This window comes from Leptonotus elevatus, chromosome 3 (genome assembly GCF_054856555.1).
Source record: "Leptonotus elevatus isolate MCC_2025b chromosome 3, RoL_Lele_1.0, whole genome shotgun sequence".
Lineage (NCBI taxonomy): Eukaryota > Metazoa > Chordata > Actinopteri > Syngnathiformes > Syngnathidae > Leptonotus > Leptonotus elevatus.
The window spans coordinates 21660432-21679864 of record NC_141241.1 but is presented as its reverse complement, the minus strand read 5'-3'; the positions used below and the strand labels follow the sequence as shown (position 1 = coordinate 21679864).

General features: G+C 37.7%; 1 protein-coding gene across 1 annotated transcript in view; it reads right to left on the bottom strand.

The window, feature by feature from the left end:
* Positions 1–6897: 6897 nt before the first annotated feature.
* The window catches only part of kcna4 (potassium voltage-gated channel, shaker-related subfamily, member 4), a 103603-nt gene continuing 91067 nt past the window's right edge, over positions 6898–19433 (bottom strand). Inside the window, exon 3 of the mRNA XM_086070813.1 lies at positions 6898–6966. The gene's annotated coding sequence lies outside the window, so the exon portion shown is untranslated. The remainder of the gene's footprint in view (positions 6967–19433) is intronic.

Below are 19433 nucleotides of genomic sequence, written 5' to 3'. Positions count from 1 at the left end.
TATGCTATTTTCGGATAGGGGACCCTTTAACACCCCTCACCTCCCCTTCGCACTTGATTTTCCTGGAAGCTGATTGGATTTCCGCATGCCTGTATGACAAATGGGCAGCAGGAATCTTTGTGTGTGTTTGTTTGTTTATAGCTGCTGACAGGGTGCAGGTATTTGTTCCTCATCTGACCTATGGTCAAGGAAAAGTCGAAATGCAGAAGCCTATGTGCTATTACTGCCATGATATTTAGCTTTAAACCAGACTGTGTTAGATCAAGATCATTGTTTTCTTATTTATATCAGTTCTATTTGTCATGCGCATTAGGGCCACATATAAATATATTTTTTAAAGAGGGTAGGGGCAATATTACAAGAAAAAAAACCTCGCAAATTTTGAAAAAATACACATAGCGTCGCTATAGTCAAATGTGAGGTTTCGTTGGTGGTTAATGGGACACTGTTTATGAAATGAAAAGGCAGGATGGAGACGGATTCATTTTTAATTTAAACTTTACTCATCGTACACGACGTCTAGAGCAACAACACTTCCTGATCCCCTATCAGCTGACTAACACTAACCAATCAGAAGCTAGCATACTTTAATGCAAATGAATGACAGAGAGCACCAGATTGGACACATCAATTTAGATACTTGCACACACAAAAATACTCAAATGTATCAATGTGTAATCATTCTAGAAACAATAATGTACAAGTAAATATACATTTGAACAAATTAACTTAAATGCTTGATCCTCAGGGTGTGGACTTTCGCAAAGCGAGGCGTCTTTGTCGCTGGCCAGCGGCCGGCCGTACACAACGCTTCAAACAGCGACTGCATTAATGCTTAATGGTTCATCTCTGCTGAAGCAATTACTGTCTTCTTTTTTGAAAACCCAACCCAAAAGTATTGGCACAAACATTTGAGGAGTATGTTGTGTATTTCTCGTAAGTTTTCTGTGAGTTTTTTTCTCGCATATCTACCACTTTATAAACTCGCAAATTTGCCACTTAAAAAACTCACAAATTTACAAGGTTTTTCTGCGCAAATTTGGCAAACTTGCGAGTTTTTTTTCTCAGAATATTTCCCCCGCCCTCTAAAAAAATAAATAAAAATAATATATATATATATATATATATATATATATATATATACGTGGCCCTAATACGGCGTCGTATGTTAGAACATTTTCTGTGTAAACAGCCAAGGAAAATTGGAACATGTTGGCAGTTTTGGTGTTTCTAACTAGGAATAGTTTAGTTCATGTTGTTCACAGCTATTGTCAATTTTGAATCTTAATTTAACTTAACATGCTGTGGGCCAACTCGGTCCTCGAGGGCCAGAGTCCTGCAGGTTTTGGAGGTTTCCCTCTTCCAACACAAGCTGATTCCAATCAACAGGATCGTTATCAGGTTTATGCAGAGCTTGCTGATGAGCTGATCAGGGGCGTAGCCAGATTTTTTTTTTTTTTATTGGGGTGGCCAGGGTGAAACCATGACACGTATAGGGGTGGCCATAAGGTCATAACTGTAATGTCTAAATAAGTGGTTCTTAACTCATTCATTGCCATTGACGGCTATAGACGTCAAAAATTCTTTTGAACTATTTATATTAGTTAAAAAAAAAAATCACTTAGAATTTTTTTATTGTACATTTAGAACAGATATAAAATGTGTGATTAATTGTGAGATAACTTGTGAAGTCATGCGATTAATTATGATTAAAAAATGTAATCGCTTAACGCCCCTCATTTTTAATAATCTTTTCTTTAAAAAAAATTATTTTATTTTATTTTTTTCATTTTTAATAATCTTTTTTAATCTGTTCTAACACAATAAAAAAAATTCTAGGTTTTGATACTCTTGTTAACAAAAGTGGGGAAAAAACTGGTAAACTAATCGAAATAGTTCAAATGAATTTTTGACGTCTGTAGCAGTGAATGGCAGTGAATAAGTTAACCATGCAGCCATACCGTTCGCATGCCAACCTTGGGCTGATTGTGATTTTCATTCCATCAACCTAGTGGCGACATTACAGTTGAAAGCAAGATGATAACAAGTCTTGTGCATGCTCAGCTTTATTCCCTCTCTCATCTCGACTCTTAAGTGCAGACGTCTCATTTTGATCCACCGCCTTGGCTGTGTGACGGCATGTATAGCTGAGCAGACGACCAACAAATTGTAATTGTGTGTCTGTAGATGGCAGCAAGTCTCTTGGTCTATCCGTCTCAATAACATGGGGGGAAAACGGCTCTTCTGTCTCGGCTGTCAAGGGTCACCCATAAAATTGAAATGAATATGATAATCCTGCATGAAGAAGAAATGAATTCCTTTCTCACCATCTGCGAAACATGGCTGCACACCTGTGCACATATTAAATCATAATTGATGTCTAAATACACATTTTGTCCTCACTCATATTTTTCTTTTTTAATCTAATGAAGTAAATTTCACTTTTTCTTAATATTTGAATGTTCATCCCTCCCGTGTGAGCCAGTTGCTGAGGGAAATAAGAAAACGTTCAAGCTGTGTATTAAAACCTGTCCCTGAGCTGCCTCTTGGCTTTAAGCCCTGCACGTCAGTGGATATGCATGCGCTGAGGAGGAGCAACTTTATTGCTGTATACAGCTCCAGTGTATTGACAGGAGGCTCTTAGCCTTCTGCATGCAAATCCACACCACATCGCTCGGTTTGTCACTCACTTGTTCAGTCAGACTCACTTCAGCACTCGCCAGCTCCCTGAAGCGTTAGCGCCCAACATCTGGCCCTCCGTCGCCTTTCGGGTCATATCCAATTCAGGAGGATGCACGGGATTCCGGGTCCAGAGGTGTCTCGGACTTTCGAAAGATGGACTGAGCAGATGGTCCTTCTTCAGGGTGAAGGTGCGTATTATGTTTGGTGAAGTTAGTTATACAATAATGACAAATTTAAAAATAGGATAATAGTGGTGCACGAGCACGGTAATTGACAGGTGTGACTGTCAATGGTTGTTTGTAGATGTGTGACAAAAACCGGTTTCAACCGGAAAATCGTTTTGGGATTTTAAAGATGCGAGTGCATCAGATCGAACCAAAATGAACCGTTCCACCTTGAAATATATCAAAATACGTATTGAATTGTCTTTTATTGGAGCGATATATCTGACGCCCAATTTACACTGACTGCGGAACCGACGCGGTGCGTTTTCCGTACGGCATCCGCACGGACTGCAATTTACACCGCGTGCGTTGCGTGAGAACGTGGATATAGAGTCCTCTTGGTAAACAATAGCCACACTTGCCTGTTGTCACATCGATATGCTTTTGGGCATTATTTCTGGGACTTCTACCATGGGTAAGTACGTTTTGTGTTTAAATAGTTATTGTGTCATGTTTAACTCATTCACTGCCATTGACGCCTTCAAATGTCAAAAAAATCATTTTAACTATTTCTATTTAACACTTTTTCCCACTTTTGTTAACTACAGTATGAAATCCTAGATTTTTTTTTAAGAAAAATATTAAAAATTAGGGGCGTCAGGCGATAACAATTTTTTATTGTAATGAATCGCATGACTTCAATAGTTAATTTACGATTAATCACAAATTCTACAATACATTTTTTTCTAGGTTTTTATGCTGTTGTTAACAAAAGTGGAAAAAAATGTTAAACTAATAGAAATAGTTCAAATGAATTTTTGACGTCTATAGCCGTCAATAGCAGTGAATGAGTTAATTTAATCTGAGCTTGAAATATACCGGATCTACCTTGATGCCGACGTTTGACTTCCTATCCAGCTCGTGTAATTTCTTCAGTATCATGAAAATCCGCAAATAGAACGCTATCTATTTGCGGAAAACTTCCGCAGCACCGCAGCTGGTGTGAATTGACACGCAGACTTGAATGCTTTCTCTTCCTTGCGGCGGCCATACGGAAAACGTACTGCGTTCGTTCCGCACTCGGTGTGAATGAGGCGTTAGAAGGAAATTACACCTTTACAGTAGGGACATTCTGATAGTAAAATATGTAAAATAAACAAGTAAGAACTGAACCATACCAAACGAATCGTTCCACTTTCAAATCGCACCATCCTTGAATCATTTTGCACGCCACGTTATCAAAAACTGGCCCCGATATTGCATTAAAACGCAGACATCGGTATCGGTGAGTACTAACAAATAATGGGACGATACCATTTACCGATACTAGTGTAGAAATTTGAACACAGCGAGCATTCACTGATGTGTCATCACAGGTGTTCGGTGCATGCCTTTCATGTTTCACAAAGGTTTTTATCTCATTCATTCCCAGCCATTTTCACTGAAGCAACCCCCTTCGCTCCCGGCTGTTTTACTGGTTTTTGACCGATTTTGCAAGGCCCACAAATATTATGTTCTATTGCTATAAAAACATGAAACTACCAAATGAAAGATTAGAGTCTCTTATTTTATCAGGGAAAAAAAATATATAGTTGCATTTGTTTCCGTTTTGTAGCAATTAGCATTAGAATATAGCTAAGTTTCATCATTATTCACAAACGTGTTGAAAACACTGGGGAAAAGAGCTTGTTGCAACATGGCCCTCGTTGATCTCTTATACTCTGCTGCAACCTGCTGGCCATTTTTTGTAATAACTGCCATTGCTTTAAACGACCTCTTCAGGTCAGAGGCTGCATCAAAGCCTTCTGTATGCTCTAGCATAAAAATAAATAAATAAATAAGTTTTGGGGACCATGGCAGTATTTAAAATGAAACTTGTTTATATGTTTTGGGAGCAAATGAGTTAAGCAGTGCCTGACCAAGGTAGTAATGATTTTACATCCAAGTGAGTATGCAGTTTTTGAGAATGAAAAAACAAAATAGTTTTTTCAAACGGCGTGGTATCGGTATGGTATTGGCATCGACCGATACGGCACAACCGGGTATCGGAATCAGTATCATAAGCAAAAAAGTGGTATCGGAACAACACCAGTATACATGTCCTGACCCAGTCCAGGTTGTACCTTGCCGGCTCGCCCAAATTCAGCTGATATCGGTTCCACCTCACCTGTGAGCCTAATGAGGTATTAGCAAGCAGTGTAGAAAATGGACACACAGATGAATAATAGTGGTGCAAAATCCGGTGCCATCACTGAAGTCAACAGTCATAATTTGAGTAGTTAACACACACAGTTCTCACAGTCCTCGAGGGCTGGAATGCTGCATGTTTTGGATGCTTCCCTCCTCCAAAATAGCTGATTCAAATGATCAGGATCGTTGTCAGGCTCCTGCTGATCATTTGAAATAGGTGTGCTGGAGTAGGGAACCATCTAAGATATGCAGGAGACCTGTGTTTCGGTCACCGACCTTTTTTGAAACCGAGAGCTAAGTCTTAGGTACTGATTAATGCAAAAGTTTAAGAAGGACTTCTGAAATAATACTGTACATTTGACCAAATTACTTTTAATAATGCAACCAGTGTGTCATTAATAATAGATGATATTCATTTATGTGAAGACAAACATTATACAATAATACTGGATCAAATCTTAGTGTTCATATTGTCAAATGACCACTTCTGCAACATTACTAGACAATCACAATGTCCCATCACTGGTGAGTACATTTGATAACAATCCCGCGTGCTCAATGTGGTCCTTGGATACTACCTGATGCCTGCGGGCCACGTTGGTGATCCCTGTCCTAGATGGTCCTACTGTATCTCAGGCTTGGACAACAAGGACGTTTCGGACACAAATCCAGAGTATCGATGCAGTGTATATTGTGTGAAGAATCCAAGGTAATCTTGAGGCTAACATCTCGAATCTAATTAGCACCCTCGGCAAGCTGAATCAGGTAACTTCTTTGTACTTATGAAAAGAATGCTTCACTGTCATTTGTCTTCATTTTGGAACTGATGATGTGTTCATTTGTTCTTGGTTTTCCCAGTCTTAAATGACTGCACATGGTGTCTGATGCTAGCAGTCAATCTGACAAAGTGCGGCACCGGTCTGGAAACGTCTTGCCTGTTGATTGAACTGAGGGACGGGTACACCTGTAAAAAAAGTTATTTATTCGGTTGAATGTCTCTTCTTCCTCAGTCACCATCACTCACTAAAACGGGGCCTTATTATAGATTTTACGATGCCAAAGTCCCCTCGACTACTTGACAAGCCATAGGTTATTTTTACAGGTCTTTATTTCTCTATATTCGAGCACGGGGGTGTCAAATGTATCTTTATTGTGGGTCTCACTATCATTATTGTTTGCATCTTAAGCCACTGAGCAAGCCACTATAGAAACGTCGTCGAAAAGACGTCACATTTGGGTGCAGATTGCAAACGTCAGATGACATAATTTCGTCAACGTCATTTCAATGTAGATTAGCGACATCTATAAAACGTCTCTGCAAAGTTGAAATCGGGTTCAAAATAGTTCATGTGGACGTCCTTTTGGCACATAACAGGGAGAGTCCTCAAGTTACGACCGAGTTCCGTTGTAACCCGAATTTCGACTTAAGCCTGATTTCCCGTTAAGGTCAACATTTACATCAAAATACTTTGTACTGTAATTAAAAAAAACATATTTGCGCCGGTAATTTTGGGTGCCCTACATTTTCGCTCCCTCGACATTCAGACGCCACTACAAAATGGCGTGACCCCTAAGTAGGGCACTATATAGGGAGTAGGGTGCACATTCGGACACAGCCCCTGTATATAGACTAAATTTAAACAATTGTATAGGCCTATATACTTCATCATTTAAAATGACTAAAATAATGGTGAAAAATCATGCTTGAAAATGCTCAATAAAGAAATAAAAATATAGTGTACTAATCCTCATCATCAGGTCCTCCTGCTATATAATGCTAGTGACAGATCACAATACAGCATTGAAGCGAAAAGTATCAATGTGGCTATAAGAAAATAAAAGGAGCAGTTTAATGCAACATACCTTGAGCAGATCAGCAGGACCGCTTCCTCTTAGAATGCACATGTGGGAGAGTCTAGAGAGGTGGAGCCTATAAATACCACGCGCAAGATAGAATGAGTTTCCACGTATGCGTCGAAACGTAAACTTTCAAGTACAAAAAAACAATAAAATACAAGTTTGTAAATAATTTTAATTAACAAATACAAAATCAAAACAAAAAAATGCATACAGTAAAAAAAATTAAAAAAAAGTTAAATAATTTTGTTATAGCGTATATGATACTTTTGTGCTCATGTATGGGACGTCATTTTAAGGCCATGGTTAGACGTCAAATGGGAGAGAGGTGGAGCCTATATACCATGTGCAGGATAGAGTGAGTTTCCACATATCCGCCGAAACCTAAACTTTCGAGTCCAAAAAATAACAATAAAATACAAATTCGTATATATAATTTTTTATTAATTAAAAAATAAATAAAAGATCAAAACACACAAAAAAAATGCATACACAGTTGTAAACAAGGTTTAAAAAATTATGTTATAGCGTTTTGTGCTCATGTGCAAAGTACAAACATGGTGAGTACGGGACGTCATATCAACGTCCATGTTAAGACCATGGTTAGACGTCATATGTCAACCTATTTTGACGGTCATATGGACGTAAAAATACGGTCCACAAGGCCGACAGGATATAGACATGATCTGGAAGTCTACTGGACGTCGGATGATTAGTCATTTATGGCACTTCGCTTGTATTCTATTTCTATTTTATACGTGTATATTTTATGGAATTTGAAATGTAAAAGTGATTAAATATTTTTGTTTTCTTAGTGGGATGTCTTTAAAAAAAAAAAAAAAAGTGAAGAAGATAACAATTTTGGTGCTTATTTTCTGCCAAAATAAACAGAACAACAGTTTAACAAAGAATATGAAGACAAACTATTTGGGTGGACCAGATCTGGCCCCCAAGCCTTAGCTTTGTATCCTTATCCAGTGGTCTATTCTTCTATAAATCTGAGCTGACATTGAGTGCGATTCTGTGTACACTCTGGACTTTCTTGGTTGTGTAGCGTACAAACTACAACAAAGCAGTATAATCAACATACAATGACTGTTCTATAAAAACAAAATGTTTCTTTGCAGAAAACAGCAGCAAATTTGCATGCGTCATCAGCCGGTCTAATTACACCTGTGGGTTGTTTAAATCACATACAGTATAATAAATGACTTTTCAAAGAGTATAGCAATAACGCAGAGAAGCCCCTCAGGGTGTGTGAATGTACCACAATATTGCCACCATAATAATATTTCTATTTTTAAGCTTATAATTGCATTGGGATTAGTATGACATTTATCAGTTTTATACAGGGCGAGACCCAAAGGCATAAGTATGTCTAATTCCCACTCATTCACACTGTCTGATTCAATTGCACTAATTGCCAGTCATTCAAATCTACAAATTAAGTAACTGTCACATAGTGAAACACTTTAGGATTGGAGATACTGTTGACGCCACACGTCCCTTTGGATGTCCTTTTCCCTCGATTAGACAGTGTCTAATAAGACATTGACATTGTTTTAGAGTTTTTTTTATTATTATTATTTTTATTTTATTTTAACTTGACCACTCAGAGCTGTTAAGGGGGTGTGTATGTGTGAGCGTAGGAATTCTAAGATGCAGTATTTGGATATCGGGGTTGTGTGCATCAGAGACATGGTTGGCATAAATTAGTAGCGTGCAAACCAACTAGTGTTTGTCATGCGGGCTTCAAGTTGCTGTCAATGGCACCCGCAATCGCATGTTGAAGCAATGGCCTCTGGAAGCCGTACTGTCCTATAGCGTGCATCTTGTGAGTCTGTTTTCTCACGCATTTGACACTGGGAGGGTCAACAAGCCTCATACTTGTAGTCATCCACTTGGGTCAGCGAAATGCACCCGAACGCACTATATCATGTGCACGCATGCCTTCACATCTGAAGGGATGATGTAATTAGATGGGGGGGGGGGGGTCTTCTATTTGGATGAACAGATTTGAACGATGTGGCCACATCTACTTTCAATATGACTTTTTAACGCCATGCAATTCTTCCTATTCTCCTCCATGTAGTAACGACCAATTAAAATGGTTTTCCAATGTCATGTTGTTGTTTTTTAAGAATTGACGTCTCCGCTGCTTGCTGTCCCATGTTTTTATTTTTAGTTACTTATTTGACTCGAGCGCAAAGCCACCACTGGCTAATGAAACCAGACACATCACTCACTACCTTGGACATAACTACACGTGCTTCCATGTAGCGTGGTCCTTGCTTGACAATGGCAGACATCAGCCTAATTTCACAATCATGGAAGGAGTAACTCTCGGCGGATCGCAATTACTGTAAACAGCATCACTGGGGTGACCAGATGTCTCGTTTAAAGCAACACTAAGGAACTTTCAGTTTACGTCGATTATGGTGACGCCATATGGACAAAAGCGGTATTGTTATGTCTGAAGGAAGACCACATTTCCTAAGAGGACAAGCGCATTGCGTCGTTTTTTTAGTGAGTGAAATCCGGGCCAATGTTCATCCTTGACTGTCCTAGCTTTTGACGTATGCTCTAAAGCAGCCAGCACATTTATGTTGTTTGTTTTTTTTGTAGCAGTGTTCCTACCATCCTCCTCAAAGTTGCTTAGTGCCAGTAAAAATTATACAGACCCCCTCAGGCCATGGCAAATGTATCAGTCAACTAGTTTTAAGTCGATGTTTCATCAGAAGAGTTATGAAAATATTTTACTAAGGTTAAAAAGTTCCTTAGTGGTACTTTAAGTGGGAGAGTCCTGTTTAAAAAAAAAAAAAAAAAAAAATATTCAATACTAAACACACAAACAAGAAGCATGAAACCATAAAAAACATACAACAGTAAATAAAAACAAAAACAAACCAGCCACGTGTCCCGAGTCTCGCAGCCCTGTTATTTATTTATTTATTTATTTATTTAGTTAGTTAGTTAGTCCCGTCAGCAAGTCAATTTTTTGAGCCATTTGCCATGTCAATCACACAGTTGTCATAGCTATTCATATGTTAAAACAAATAAAAATGGAATTGAACTGTTAAATCACCAGCTGGTGTGTTTTCGTCATACATGAGCTAGACCAACTTCCTGCTTCCATGTTCCAAGAATCATGGGAAATGTGGTCCTACTAGCCTAATGCTGTGGTTGCTGGTTAGACCCAGATGATGATGGCATATTTCCAAAGTTACAATGTGAGGCCGTCACGAGGTCAACAGCACAGCTAGCTTCCAATAGCTGCCGGCAAAATAGGTTGGATAATTGTGAGTGTTTTGACGTATTTACAGCTGTTGAATCAAGGTATTTAGCATTTGCTAAAATTGACTAGTGATTACATTTGTTATTAATAGCCTACTGTAGTTCTTGGAGAGAACTTATTATTATATATTTAATTTTCAGTGGAATTGTAATCGTCTCGTTTTTGAATTTTGAAAATCTGGTCAAGTAGTAAATAACTTAACACCAATGGAATGATGAAGACGACATTATTGCTTGGTGGCAAAATATAGTAATAAATATTTGTATCACAAGTTTCTCATTCCCACCTCTATCACACATCCTTCCCTCTACCAGTGCTTCATGATTCATTTCTCTTGGCACATAATTCGTCAGCTCAACATGCTAATGAATGAATGAATGAAATCATCAGCCCGCTGAAACTACAATCACAAGATGTGCCAAAGATGCCTTCGTCAAGCTGTCTCTTGCATTTAGTTTGTACAATTGACAATGTGTGTACCGCATTCTTTTCATTCACAACTGCATTCTGACTTGGCTCTTTTGACAACAATGGAGCTGAAGGTGACTCATAGCTTGAAGCGTATCGTTTTCAAAGGTCAATATGAGTTTCAATTGCTTGTCCTTTGGGGGAAAATAAACCTTTCCCAAACCCTGCTGAACTATACTATGTGGACAAAAAATCGTTTTATGAGTTGAAACTCTAAAACTGTAATTTTGCTGAAGTACTAAGATATTGACAAGCCACAATCCATCTGGGACAATATTCTTGTGTGTCTTCATTTAACAAAACAGTTTTGCCCGTGCCGTCTGTGCAACAAAAAGAGCATTGCACCTATTGTTAAACATGGCTCCGTTATGTTTTGGGGCTGCTTTGTTAAATCTGGCTTGGGGTGTTTAGAACGTGCTGGGTGCAAAGAAATCGTAGGCCTTATCAAATCATTCTGGAGCAAAATGTGGTGCTCAGTGTCGGAAAGTTGCTGCGAGTCATTGGTCTTGCATCATGATGATGGCCCAAACACACAGCTGATTAAAAAAAACCAAGAGTATTATTCTGAAAGAGTCATTTTAGAAATACTCTTGGGTAACACTTTACTCATGACTAGTGGGCCATAATACTCATCAGTCCCATATTTTATGAAACACGTTGTCAGCATCGTTGATCAGTTTGAATATTAAATATCTTGTCTTGTAGTTTTTTCATTTGGATATAGGTTGAAAAGGATTTTCAAATAATTGTATTTTTTTTTTTTTTTTTTTTTTTTTTTTTTTTCCGTTTTTACACAATGCCCCAACTTCATTGGAAATTGGGGTTTGGTAAAGTTAAAATGGAAAAATAAAATCAATTAAAATTAATAAAATAATTTTTTGACAGTACACATGGTGATGGTGGAGACGCACAAAAATCATGTAAAAATGTTTGTAATTGGTACATTTCTGGTAATAATTTGCTTAGATTTCCTTTTTTTAATTGCCACATGCGCTCAAGAGCACTTAAAAAAACCCATTGTCAATTAAAGTGAAAGTTGACCTCACGAGTCAAAACATGGCATTCTGATTAGTAATACATTCGTGAAATATGAGTTGTGCATCTCAGGGGCAGCCATCTTGCCTCTTGCAGGCGACTGAAGATGACATCACAGTTTCTCAGGGCTCATGCAACGACCAATCACAGCTCACCTGTTTCCTGAAGGCGCAAGTATGTCAACAAGATGTAGAAAAGCTGCCGGGCTCTCTGTGCTCAAGCTCATTTGAGATGGAGTGATGCAAAGTGGAAAAGTGTGCTGTGGTCTGACGAGTCCTGACGAGGAAAAGAGCCATCTGGACTGCCATCAGCAGAAAGTTCAAAAGCCAGCGTATGTGAAGGTATGAGGTTGTGTTGCTTGCACATCTGTGAAGGCACCATTCATGCTGAAAGGTACATACAGGCGCCATCCAAGAAACATCTTTTTCAGTGATGTCTCTGCTTATTTCAGCAAGTTCTGCAACAGCAATGCTTTGTAATAAAAGAGTACTAAACTGACTTGCCAGCAGTCCAGACCTGGCTCTGATTGAAAATGTGAGCCAAAATATGAAATGCAAAATATGACAAGGGAGGCCCCAGACTGTTGAGCAACTGAAGTTGCATCACACGCAAAAATGGGAACGAATGGTCTACCCACAACATGGCCCACATTTTAAGTTGTTGGATTCAAAATGAGTGAATATAGGTGGAAAAAGATGTGCAAATAAATGTAATTGTAAATTCTGCAGTGTTTTTATTATCCAGCTTCATTGGAATTGGGGTTTGTACATTATGCGGCATAATAGGCCCTACTGGTGAGTACAGCCCGCTCCCCTACATTGAGCCAGAAAATGACTTTCTAGGAGCGCACATTATGGAGGCTCATTCAGTCAATGGTAACTTGGACTCACACGAAGACGTGCACTGTGTGTGCACACGGCGCCCGGGGGTAGTTTGCTACGGCATGTTTGACATACATTCACATCAACAACCACGGTCGGCTCATTATGATAATTCATTGGTCCTGAAATGAGAACGTGCTGCTCAGATCCTGCGGGTGAAGCTTAGCGTGCTTTCCTCAATGGTCTAAGATGGAAAACAATGTGAACTGACAACCAACAAGTCAAGTGATGCGTTTTTGTTTTGCTAGCCAACTCGTTCTTGGGATGCTTTTAAATCTCCGGAAGAGTGATTATGTCTTGTATAATGTTACATTTGGTTTATTTGATATTTGGGTTGAAACTGTTGTTGCAGGCTAATATGAAGAACAATGAATTCACACAATATCCTATTTAGCCCGCAATTTGCTGGCAACCTGTCTATGCAAAGTCAGCTGGAATAGGATCCAGCTCAAGTGAGGATAAGCTCCAGAGAAAATGGATGGATGGTTTCTATTTAGCTTCATACACTGTTTTTTTTTTAAATAAACGTAAAAAAAAACACGGTACTTTTCCAGCAGCTGGGGCGCCAAAAAAATACAGTGAAATAACAGGAAATGACTTTCTCGTAAAAACATTTTTTTTCCCATAATTAAAGTACAGTTTTTTAACTGTAATTTTAACAAGATTGTATGTAATATAACAGTATATGACACAAAATAATGTGATTAATCTTTTAAAACATGGCTTATAACAGTTGAAAAAGTAGATATTGGGTTTAGAATTGCAACAGTTTACCATTAGGGTAATTCATTTATATAGCATTTAAAATGATACATTTTTGCTGTTAATTTCTCAGTAAATATAAATGTTTTATTTTTTTTTTTTAGATTTAAAGTTGAGCTTACATTTTATTTCATTAAATAACACAAATATTTATGAAATTACAATATATTTGTGAATTTTAACAATCAATGCATGTACTGCTAATAGAGTTTTTGTGAAAGAACAGAAATATTGCGTGTTTTTACAGTGATTTCATGTTATTTTACATTTATTTACATTACATTAAATTTATTTTTTATTATTGTATCAACATAAAACGAATAAGGGGTAGGACTAGATACGTTTTTAACTTCCTCCTACGCCTTTTGAACATAAACTCTTCTTTCTTCCTATTCTTTTTTTTTTTTTACTTCAATTTATATTCTATACTCGTAATGTGTTTTCTTCATGTTTATGTTAAAAAAAAAACATAACCATAACCATACATTTGACTTGTAAAATCAGAGTTTATCTTTGTAAATTACATGATATTTTTAAAATACAGAAAAAATGTCAAATAAAATTTATAATTCTGTTACATTACAGTTGTTTTTTCTTACAGTGTATATCAAAATAAACTGAAATACATTTTCAAATAAATGTTAGTGTCATGGAATATTTGATCTATTTCATCATATATGGGCCGTGTAGTACGCTCCACAAGGTCATTTGTCTTGAGAGCTTTACTTGGGGTTTCCTCTGTGTGAGAAGTATTTTTCTTTCACTAGAATAGAAGGATGGACTTACGGATGGATGGACGGACAGATAGATAAAAGTCAGCGGTTCAATAAATCACAGAAGGAGATGGCATCGTATCAAAAGGCATCCATCTGATTTGGCTCCGCCAGGTCACTTCGATGTAGGCCACTGGGTGATTCATCGCACCATCATCATTATAAAAACAAATGACAACATAGCGTGAAAAAACGTGCCGATGCTTCCATCTATCTTCGTCTCTCTTTGTGCGTCTCCTTCTGTCTCTCGGGGTCATTTTCATTCTGTTTGCGACTCAGCACCCTCACTATTTGTCCCCTCTACTGTGCAGCCATCCTATCTGCCTTGACAAGCAGGGTCTTGCCAGACGCTGGTTTGGAAATGGGTTATCAGGAAGATGCATCAATTGAGACGCATCTGAGGATGTTAGTATCGTCTGCTGCACTCGTTGCTGATGTAGATATAGCTTTGATCAGACTGTAGGTGGTTGTCTGTTTGCCCGGGCGGGTTTATTAATGTCAACCCAACGTGACAGTGAGGACCATTTGCAGTGATATTTTCTTTTTATATACGCTTTATATACGAGTTCTGTTGCTATCAAACGTACTGTAGATGTGGCAGCCAAACTTTTGCCAAACAGTATGAGTGATTTGAGGAGTGAACGGTGGTATGAAGCTCCCAAAATATCGGCGATCTGACGATGCTTTGAAGTGTCAAACCTCTCTTTGTGTGTCGTCACATGATCCGAATGTGCGCACATTCGCAGTCAACTGGACCAATTTCCTCCCGGGGTAGATTTATCAGGTTGAGTGCCATGCAGTGATGTAACTGGGCGCTGACCTCATTAACTCCCAGTGGCAGCGCCCCCAGTCACAGTCACAATGCGGCACGGGCCTCCACTTTGTTGAAACAGCCAGTCAAAATGACCCAACTCCCCAAAAACTTGCAATATCTTTAAAAAAGATTTTTTTTTTATTATTATTATTATTATTTTTACCGCTTTGACATGTCATCATCATTGCTCTCTTTTTTTTTTTAAATGTTTTTATTATTTATATATTTTTTTATACATTTTTATTTTGTATGTGGGTATGTTATGTATGTGCATGTGCGTGTGCGCGTGCGTGTGAGTGTGTATGTATTAGTTCACCTAAAACCTATTAAAAAATCCCATACCGTTCACCTAGACCGAACACTTCAGAATCCAGTCAGAGTCGTGAGGCCGTCAGGAGACCCGAGGAAGGACCAAAGAAAAGAAAGGAAAGTGAAATCCATCACCGACCAGACACCACCCACCACCCACCGGGCCACCAACCAGAGTCCTTCACTAACCCCAGAAACATCTAAATTCCATTAAATCAGGGAGACCTCAAGAGACCAAAGGAAACTTGCAATATCAATGACGTGAACATGAGTTTTTTTTAAATCTTTTGTTAATCTCTGAATGTCTAACATAAAAGAGTGCTTTGGCACCATCTTGATGCCAGTGAACTATGTTGAAGTGTTGGGAGGAGCTTCTGTTTTCCGCAGGGGTTAGGTTAGAAAAAATACCTGCAATAAATGAAATCCACGAAGTAGCTAGTTTTATCTTTTATATTTATTATAAATGTTTTAAGGCTCAAAAAACACTCACCACACAGTTTATAAAAAAAAATGTCATCGAGGAACTTAATTTTTTCTCACATTTCTCCCTTGTTTAAACATTGTCAATATTCAAACCTTCATAAATTTTATAAACTGGGTACATTACTGCAATACATGCAAAATTGCACCCCAAAAAAATCTGTGATACAGCGAGACCGCGAAAAACACTGTACACCAAAAAAGCCATGTATACAGTGACTCAGTAACTCTTGTAATCCAACAATTTATATTGAAACCAATTAAATTTAATATGCTAATTAAAATTTAGCTTGCAGCACCAAACAATTTGATTAAAAACGAGGACAATTTGTGCAGTTTCACTTCTTGAAGGCAGCTACATTAATCTGACTACATTTATTCAGTGTACAGAAGCGGCAATATTTCAACATAATCAAGTTTTTATGAGCAGGATTTAATAAATAAACCATGGATAACATAAAGGATAAATGAGGGATTATGACAAAGTGACAATATGGATAATGAGCACCTATTCAGCGTAAGGAAAGAGGATGTAGCCGTTGGAATCAAGCAAAGTGATCCCACCCTAATGCATCAATCTGTTATTCGAGCAAAACTGAGTCATACCTATTCGGAGACGAGAAGAAAATTCCATTTGAAGTTGTCTGAAACTGAAATCTTAAGTAGGATATAATTTCACCTAAATTTGCTTATTTTTAAGTTATTTTTACTTAAAATAAGATTGTCAGACAAGATCGTTCTTCTTATTTTAAGATACGTATTACTTAATTATCGTATTTGATCAAGCAGTCTTGACATTGAGTGTTAACAGCCAGTTTTAAGTACTGCGAGGATTAAAACAAGCATTTCCCACATTTTAAGATGACAACTAACCAACATCTAACTGGGGTTTCATAAGTTAAATTTCTTATTTTAAGATTTTGCATAATCAAGTAATAAGATAAATGGGGAAAAATATAAGTGTGAAAATAATTAGACAAAAGTTCAATATAGCGCTTTGTTGTAAGCATTTTTTTCTTGTTAAATCAGTTCGTTCGTTATATATATACACTAAGCTAATTTTTCTTCTTTCCGGCAGTTACTGTGCTAGCTTGATGGTCTAGTGGTAGAGTGTCTACCCTCAGATTGGGAGGTTGTGGGTTCAATCCCTGGTTGAGTCATGCCAAATATTAAAAAAAAATAAAACGGGTCGTATTTACCTCCATGCTTGGCACTGAAGCCAAGTTGTCCAAATGAATGTGAATATATTTCAATCAATATTATTATTATTATTTATTTAGTCAATATTACTTGTTTTTAGTCTAAAAATACTATTTTCAAGTCCGCTGTGGTTGATAAGGGCCCAGTATTTTCTTATTTTTCATAATCTTAGGCAAATTTAAGTAAATTTTTTTTGTTGTGTTGACAGATAATTTTGCTTATTTGAAGTAATAATTTTCTTATTTTACTATATTTTTTTCGTAATATTTTTGCCTTCCTTTTTGCAGTGTTCTTTCGTTTGTCCCACCAATGGGTTCTCCAATCTCTCTCTCTCTCTCTCTCTCTCTCTCTCTCTCTCTCTCTCTCTCTCTCTCTCTCTCTCTCTCTCTCTCTCTCTCCTTTCTCTTTTTGATATCAGATTTGCTTTTTAATTCCTAAATTGAAATTATTTATTATCCCCAAAATGTTATGGTGACTGTTATCAGCAAACTCCAACACCAAATCATTTACGACATGCACTCCGTGTTGATATCATAATTAAGAATCAATATGATATGAGACAATTAACCATGTAATAGTGTGTGATAATTGTGTGTTTGTGTGTTTTTCCAGGTTCATACTCTACCCCCTTTTAAAGGGCGGAGCTTGAGTCTTTTTTTCCCCTTTGACCTTCCTTATGTTTTTCTTTCTATGCATCTAAGAAACTCTCAAGCTGTCTCCTATTGTCATGTTTCTTGGATGAGTTGTGACTGCCGGAATTGCTCTTTTAGAGATGAATGAAGTCATCTAAATCTCAAATTATAGGTAATGGAAAATCCTGCAAATAAGATAAGAAGTCAAGTCATATGCTGCCTAAATTAATAAAAAAAAAAATTGGGTGGGGGTTATGGTGAAGTGTCCATTTTTCCTGACTTAGATGTGGTCAATTAATTGTGTCAAAATTTGAGTTAGACCAGACCAGTCTTTGGCACCTAGATACGGAGGTTATACGCACACCAGCCAAATCTCGTTTCACCTGTGTAATAGAAAAGTTGTGATTTGCTGCCATTTTATGGCATTCATAGGCAATTCTAAACTTGGTGGCCTCAATTAGTCGCGAATTTTCGTTATTTGTGGCAGCGCTCATCCCTATCCCACGCAAATAGCAGGGTAACACAATTGTATTTAGTTTTCAAACTCAGATTATTTTAGTGTATGTTTTGACAAATAGTTTACATGTGCGTGATTTGAGGTTCTGGCTATTAGCATTTTTTTCTTCGGGGCAAGCAATTGGGATTATAAGAAAATTAGATTTTATCTGAGTTTTGCTGCCTCTTTGTATTTTCTATCAAACACAGTGTAATCAAGTCACCTTTATATAGCATGAATTCACAAACATCTCAAGGCACTTTGCATAAGGCGCATGCTTAGAATCACGTTCCTCATACATTTTAGGATGAACCCTTTAACTGCGATTCCTTGCGGGTCAGCCATCTGCCTCGATTGGTTGGGGGTGTTGGCTGTGCCTGAAGTCAACTGCCAAACAGTAGCTACAGGGCAAATTAATGAAAAAAAGAAAATGAAACAGGTTCATAACATAGTACATCGACTGGATGAAAGGGACCCTCATTTTCAAAACATATTGTTGCAATAAAGATTGATAATTGTTTTTGTCCAAAAAAAAAACTTACAGGGGTGGATGGACAGATGCATTTTTGACCATTAAATGTGTCATTACGCTTCTCCATGCTCAACAAAGCTGAGTTGGCATGTGAGAACATCTGCTGCCCAGGCGGATATAACTTTTATAATGCCCACCAATAGAATAAACGAGACACAAATAATGAACATCAGCCTGCAGGAAAATGGTCCCGCATGAAAACATATGATCTTACCTTTTGTCAGAACAGAATGAGAAAAGTAAAAAATAATTATTTACTTTTTCGACAAGTGCAAGTAGAACTGGTGTGCAGCTATGTGGCTGATCCCGACTGTAGGCCTGGTTGTGAAATGAAGCCAATATTGTCAGTAGTGTGTGAAATCAGGGCAACATTGGCACAATTGAGTATTTATTATTAAAGTAACGCATGTTGATCTTGTATACATACCAGATGGACATTTTTACTGCCTATAGAGTACTGTATAGGAGACATTGCCTCTCACACATCTCAAACAGTTTGTTTTAAACCCATAATCTTTCAAAGCTGATGACAGAATGGAATGTTTTACTTTATGTGGTTTATAGTGTGCACCCCTATCTTGAGAAAGCCCTCCGTTTATAATCCATGGAGGTTTTAGGAACATTTTTTAAAATACATTCCTGTGAGCATGGCGCAGTAGGCTTTTCAAAACTCTAAGACATGAAGTGAGATTGAACGTTCTCAAGAAGAACATTTTGGACATGCAAGAGGAAATTAGAACATTTGCAATTATTTGAGAAGCTGTGTGATGATGACGGTTTCCTGCCTCATGTCATCGCATTGTCCTACCTCCATCTATTTTAGTCATTCCCGTCCACAGCTATATTATATCCTGATTGACCCG